The sequence below is a fragment of the Lactuca virosa genome, chromosome 9, assembly GCF_052849685.1.
Source record: "Lactuca virosa cultivar CGN04683 chromosome 9, Lactuca_virosa_CGN04683_v6, whole genome shotgun sequence".
Taxonomy (NCBI): Eukaryota; Viridiplantae; Streptophyta; class Magnoliopsida; order Asterales; family Asteraceae; genus Lactuca; species Lactuca virosa.
This window is the reverse complement of record NC_136434.1, coordinates 243,877,881-243,884,263: the sequence shown is the minus strand read 5'-3', so window position 1 is coordinate 243,884,263 and position 6,383 is coordinate 243,877,881. Positions and strand designations below refer to the sequence as shown.

Below are 6,383 nucleotides of genomic sequence, written 5' to 3'. Positions count from 1 at the left end.
CTATTAATTCTACAAGATTTGAAATTTTTGTTAAAATAGTACTCGTTTTTAATAATCAAATTAATCAAATTCATGCTTGAATTATTTAATTATGTCTAACAAAATCTTGATGAATTGTATTCCTAATAGAGATATTCTTTTAAAAATACAACAAATCCAAGAATCTATAAATAATTCTGAGCAAAATCTCAAAGATTCTTACAAACCTAATAATGTAGGTACGATTTTAAACAATAATCATATTCATGATGTTAGACAATTTATAAGAGTTAGTATTAAAATTCGTTACAAGCAAATACGTTATCTAAAAGCAAAACTATGTGTATTTTAAATTATCATTTATGTCTTTTAAACATTAATCATAATCATTATAATCATTAAACATTATTATATATATATATATATATATATATATATATATATATATATATATATATATATATATATATCATTGCCGGTTTCTCATCACCATCCGTAAGTCTCAATACCTTAAAAATAGGAACTACACAACTCAAACAATATTTTATAGCCTTCCAAAAGTTGACATCAACCAAAATAATTCTTTCAACTAACTTCCCTTCATCTTTAGAAGCAAAGGTGGATTCGGCCCATTCATTAGAAGCAAACAATTGTGAATAGGATGTTTTAACTCTTGAAATATTTTCAATGTAAGAAAAGATGTAGCAAAGCATGTTACTCCGGCTCGTGTTAATTCTTGACCACCGTGAACCTTCTAAACATGGATAACAAAACACAATGTTTATAAATATAAACGGTTACTTTTCGTGCTTTATCTAAAGTGTCTTTGAATGTTTTTCCACAACCTATGTCTTGCAACATCAAGTCCATCAAACGGGAAGAACACAGTGACCAATATAAACGAGGTCTCTCTTGCTCCAACATTGAACCGGCTAACACATAAGCCGAAACACTATCGGTGACGGCTTGAACCACATTCTCCTCCCCAATTTTCTTCAACAATTGAATTAAGCATTTCAAATAACTTATTTGCATCTTTAGCAAACGAAGATGTGTCAATTGATTTCACAAATACAGTGTCACCTGGACTATTCACAAGAAAATTTGTGATAGACCTTCGTTTTCCATCCGTCCAACCGTCGGACATAAGAGTGTACCCCATTTTCTTCCACTCTTCCGTGTACTTATTCAACCCTTTTTCAACACATTCACTTCTTTATTTAGGTATGCTACTCTCGCCTCATGATATGAAGGAAGTTTCAATCAATTCCCATATTCCCCTACGAGTCTCAAAGCTTTTTTCCATAATGGAGACTTCATCAAGTTAAATAGCAACGCTTCACCATATAAAAGTCAACATAAAGCTCGAGTTACGGGCTCTCTATCCTTCAATGCTTGATTCATTGTTTTTTGTTTTCCTTTATTCAAAACCGATTTCACAGTCCCGTTCCTGTCACTCTCAACTTCAAAACATTCATCATCCATTGCCTTAGACTTTTTTCCTCAAAATCCCTCAATAATTTTTTGAAAAGTTCTTGTGTAGCTTCATCAACCACCTTGCAAACAGAAGCATCTGTTTTTGTTTCAGCAAGATGATTCTTCATTCTAAATACTCCTCTAAAAAAATTATTGCAATAGTTATATTGCAATCTAACTCTAGTACAATGTCCCCAAGTGATATCTGGTTTTGCCTTTCGTTTTGGCATAATTAAACTCTACAAACCAAAGAACCTAATTAAAGATAATCACATTACTAAATAAAACCTGATTAAAAATAAAAATTGCACACAGGTAATATTTGAATAGAGAAAGAACAGAAAGAAAACGAGAAAAGGTTAAGAAATAATTTCTAGGAAAGAGTTAGCCTCCTAAACTAACTCACATATGTTTAAAAAACAATATATTTTGAAAATACCCCTAGGGACTCCTTTTATCCAAGAAAATTCGAATCTTTTAGATACAAAAACTGATGCAACAAATTTATTCACATTCATTCCCATAATCTTATACAAAAAAAAAACTGAAAAAGAAGAAAGAAACCTTACCTGTTAAGTGATGAAGGATTGTGAAGTGATGGAATGAAGAAGAATCGCAGGAATAGTGAAGAAGAATCGCAGGAAAGGTAAAGAAGAAGAAGTCTTAGGAAATGAAGAGTGCTAGGAAAAAAGTAAGAAAAAGACAAGTTCAATTTAAGAAAAAGAAGAAGCACACATGAATTTCAGTTTAAGAAAAAAAAGGACAATACCTTTTTACTCTTTGACTTTTATCTCCATAAAACCCATCATACAGCTGGAAAATGGTTGCTTTTAACCACCGGATAATAACTCTAACCGTCGGATAAACGAAAGTAAGGCACAGGTTTCATGACTCGTCTGATTTACGAGCTAACTCGACTCGGTCTGAGTCAATACTTGAAGCGGAAATTTTTTACGAGTCACCTTACGAGTTGAATCGTTTTGGATATCAAATGGCTCGACTCGTACGAGTCAACTCGTGACTCGTACGAGTCACGAGACTCGTACAAGTTTAACAACTATGGTTGTAACTTGGAGGAAAGATTGCAATATTCTTCTACAATATAAACAAAAACAGTATCAGTAATTGGTAAATGACTTAAACTATGACTTAGAAAGAAAGGAGATGATAAACTTACAGGATTTTAATGGAGAATCATCAACCAATAATGTATTTAATTTATTAAAATCTCCTTTGATCCAAGACTTATAAGGACCATTTGACTCCCAAAATTTTCCCAGATACTTGAATTCAATTGGCTTCTTATTATTATCAATGGTATTCATCTTAGTTTTCGTGCATCTTGAAACATCCTATAAATTTCCACATAAAAATATATTACTACAAAAGTTTTATAAAGATAAAATTAGCCTAAAGCCCTAAACATAACCAAATACACTCACCCAAATAAAAAGTAGTTTCTCGTTGAAATTTGGCAACAAAAATTCAACAACTGCGAGAACATTTATTTTGTATTTTGTAGACCTGATGTCAACATTGAATCTCTCAAAACAAAATTCCCAAAAACTATCCAGATGGGGTCTCTTGAATACTGCATCCAAACAAATCTTTATAAATATACATATACATAATAATAATAATAACAATAATAATAAAATAAAAAATAAATAAACAAACCGTACTTGAATCATTTGAAGTATGATGATCTGCTCCCGTTAATTTTTCCACGGACAACATGTGCTAGTACACAGTTTACATCTAATATAAGGAGTTTTTTTATTTAAATGTGCTTTCACTTGTGTTTGAGATCCCGTTGACCGGTGATTGAATATTCCATGTTTTCTCTAGTTACACACTGCATTCCTATTGTATGTTGCAGTAGTAACTAAACCAACTTCACTACTGATATATTTTCTATCATCTTCTCCTTTTGACACAATATTTGCATCAGAATGTGCAATATTATCTGATATCATCGTACTTGATTCTGCTTACTTCTGATCAATTTGTTGCTTCATAATACCTTTAACAAACAATTTGTAAATTTTTTTTTACTGTCTTTGTCTTAACTTGTTCTTTTTTCTAGAGTTCAGCTTAACAGCACCACTACTTCCAGCAATCCCCCTAGATTTTTAGTGGAGTTTTTGTTTATAATTACCATGTCTTGTGTATGTGTGCTCAATGTTGTATTTTTTTTTTTCTTTTTTTCTTCTCTCTTTTTTGATGCATATTTATCAAGTTTAGTCCTGTCATTGGTTGCTTTTGTGTCCTCTACTCCTTTTGAGACTGCATTTGTATCAGGATTTGAAATACTATCTGAGATCACCGTGTTATACATAGACCACATAGACTTGTATTCTATTTTCTTTTTTTCTATTTCTCAGTATTCTATTCCATTTTGGTCTACGCTTTTTTTTTAATTTACTCAGCTTGTCAGCCCCGTTACTTCCTTCATTTTCCATACTTGAAGACTCGTGAACAAGAGATGACATGATTACCTCATGAACAGGAGATGACATGATTACCTCCATTTCGAGCTAGAGTTTTGATGACTGAGCAAGAATCCTACAAAAAAAGTGACGAAATTGCCAAAATTAAGAGCATCAGAACAACTACAAATAACTGGTCATATAACAATGCATAGTAGAAGCGGTCGAACAAAATATTATCCGAGAACAACAGAGTAACAGACAGATAATCACAAACGAACAAAAGGTAGTGCTTTGGTCATTTCCTTTGGTGTCACACGAACAAAAGATAGTGCTTTGTTCATTTGTGATAATTTGTCTGTTACTATGCTATTCTCAGATAGTATTTTGTTTGACCGCTCCTAATATGCGTTGTTATATGCACAATTATTTCTAGTTGTTGCTCTGATCTTTTTAATTTTGGCAATTTTATCACTTTTTCTGTAGGATTTTTGCTCCATCAGAACTCTAACTCGAAATGGAGGTAATCATGTCATCTAATGTTCACGAGTCTTCAAGTATGGAAAATAAAATAACGGTGCTGACAAGCTGACTAAATAAAAAAAATAATAATAATCAAAGACCAAAATGGAATAGAATACGGAGAAATAGAAAAAAAAATAGAATACAGGTCTATGTGGTCTATGTATAACATGGTGATCTCCGATATTATTTCAAATTTTGATGCACATACAGTCTCAAAAGGAGTAGAGGACACAAAAGCAACCAATGACAGTACTGAACTTGATAACGATGCATCAAAAAAGAGAAAGAGGAAAAATAGAAAGAAAAATAATACAACATTGAACACACAGACACAAGACATGGTAATTATAAACAAAAACTCCGCTAAAACTTTATGGGGATTGCGGGAAGCAGTAGTGCTGTTAAGCTGAACTCTAGACAAAAGAACAAGCTAAGACAAAGGCAGCAAAGAAATATTTACAAATTATTTGCTAAAGGTATTATGAAGCAACAACTTAATCGGAAGCAAGCAGAATCAAGTACGATGATATCATATAATATTGCACATTCTGATGGAAATACATTGTCAAAAGAAGAAGATGATAGAAAATATACCAGTAGTGAAGTTGGTTAAGTTAATACTTTCATTTTTTGAAAAAAAAATGAAAGTACTTAACTTTCACATATAATTATTCCCATAAGACATGTAGAAACACAGAAAATAGCAATCCTGAACAATACCAATCGAAAGTGACTCAATTAAGATGGAGACAAGAAATGGAATGTATATCTATTTTGACTCCTTAAGATAATAGATTTAAGCTGAAAACCCGGGGGAAGCAAACAGAATTTAAGTAAACAATGTTAAATATTCAAATTTAATGAAAATATCAGTAAAAAAGCATGATGCAGAGAAAACTAAACTCATCATTTACACAGAAAAAACTAATGCCAATTGTTGACTCTGCTCCATTGAGGGCCTTATCCATAAATAAATATACAGTTCTGTCCAATGAAACATTATTACATAGTATATATGAACCTTTGAAATGCTAAAGTGTTAAGAAAATGGAAACTAAATAAGTTTTGAGCAATCTTTTAAGTCACGAGTTTGGTGAGATATTTTTCCCTGATTGGCTGTTGTTAACAGCTACTGTGCAAAAACCTAATTTTGATTACAATTAGCAGCATTGGGTTCAAATGCAATTAATTATATAGCAGGATAAAGCCTTAACTTGAATCATTGTCAAGGCCTTAAGCCACATCCATATATCATTAAGTACTCATCGCATTTTCACGAAGATTAAATGGAAACATGCAGTGAAAGTATAACCAGAAGATTACCGTACCGGATTAAGTACAGCAGGCAAATCAAGCGGCGATACATCAACATTTACATGTGCGTTGCCCAACTTTCACGGCGTGTGCGAGCGCAGCTCTCATTTTGGCTTCGAAAAAATCAATCGTTCTCGAGTTTCCCTTATTCCCCGTACGGAACATTTGATAACACTTAATCTTCGTTCAATTCATCCATTTTCAGTTCTTCCACGTCTCCGCCGGTAACAGATCCTTTCTCACTCACATATACACATTTTCTCTGTCGCGCTTGATTACTGAAACCCTAGAGAAATCTTCGGTTTTATACAAAGTCGGTCAATGTACTTATGGGGCAACCTTATTGGGCATGAAAACCTATTACATTTTAATTTTTAGGGAAAATATCAAAATATCAAAAATGGTTCTTGCGGTTATATATACTTTTATTGAATTAGGTCCGGTCATTGGAATCCTTAAAAGAATTTTTTTTTGTTGAACATACGATCATATGGACAATTTGTTGGCCCTTCAATGGGAAGGATTCCGGTAGCCGAAAAAGTCCTATGGGGGCCTCGTCATGTTTGGGAGTATTTATTAAAAAAATCGGGGGAGGGGACAGGGCGAAAGAAAGATTAACCTCGTTTTAATTTAGGGGGCGAGGGCGGGGGTGGGCAGTCC

The 6,383-nt window shown here is 32.8% G+C and overlaps 1 long non-coding RNA gene across 8 annotated transcripts; it reads right to left on the bottom strand.

Annotated features, from left to right (window-relative positions):
- Positions 1-458: 458 nt before the first annotated feature.
- Positions 459-6,084, bottom strand: LOC145136898 (uncharacterized). Of its 8 annotated transcripts, none has more exons than XR_013720766.1 (8): positions 5,738-6,084; positions 5,004-5,118; positions 3,138-3,478; positions 2,898-3,046; positions 2,633-2,807; positions 2,225-2,550; positions 2,025-2,135; positions 459-1,694 (listed from the first exon to the last, which is right to left on the bottom strand). It is a non-coding gene; the product is annotated as an uncharacterized LOC145136898 (long non-coding RNA). The 8 variants fall into 8 exon arrangements; XR_013720770.1 differs by lacking the exon at positions 5,004-5,118 and adding an exon at positions 3,954-4,020; XR_013720765.1 differs by lacking the exon at positions 5,004-5,118 and having other exon boundaries at positions 3,138-4,020.
- Between the last annotated feature and the right edge of the window lie 299 nt (positions 6,085-6,383).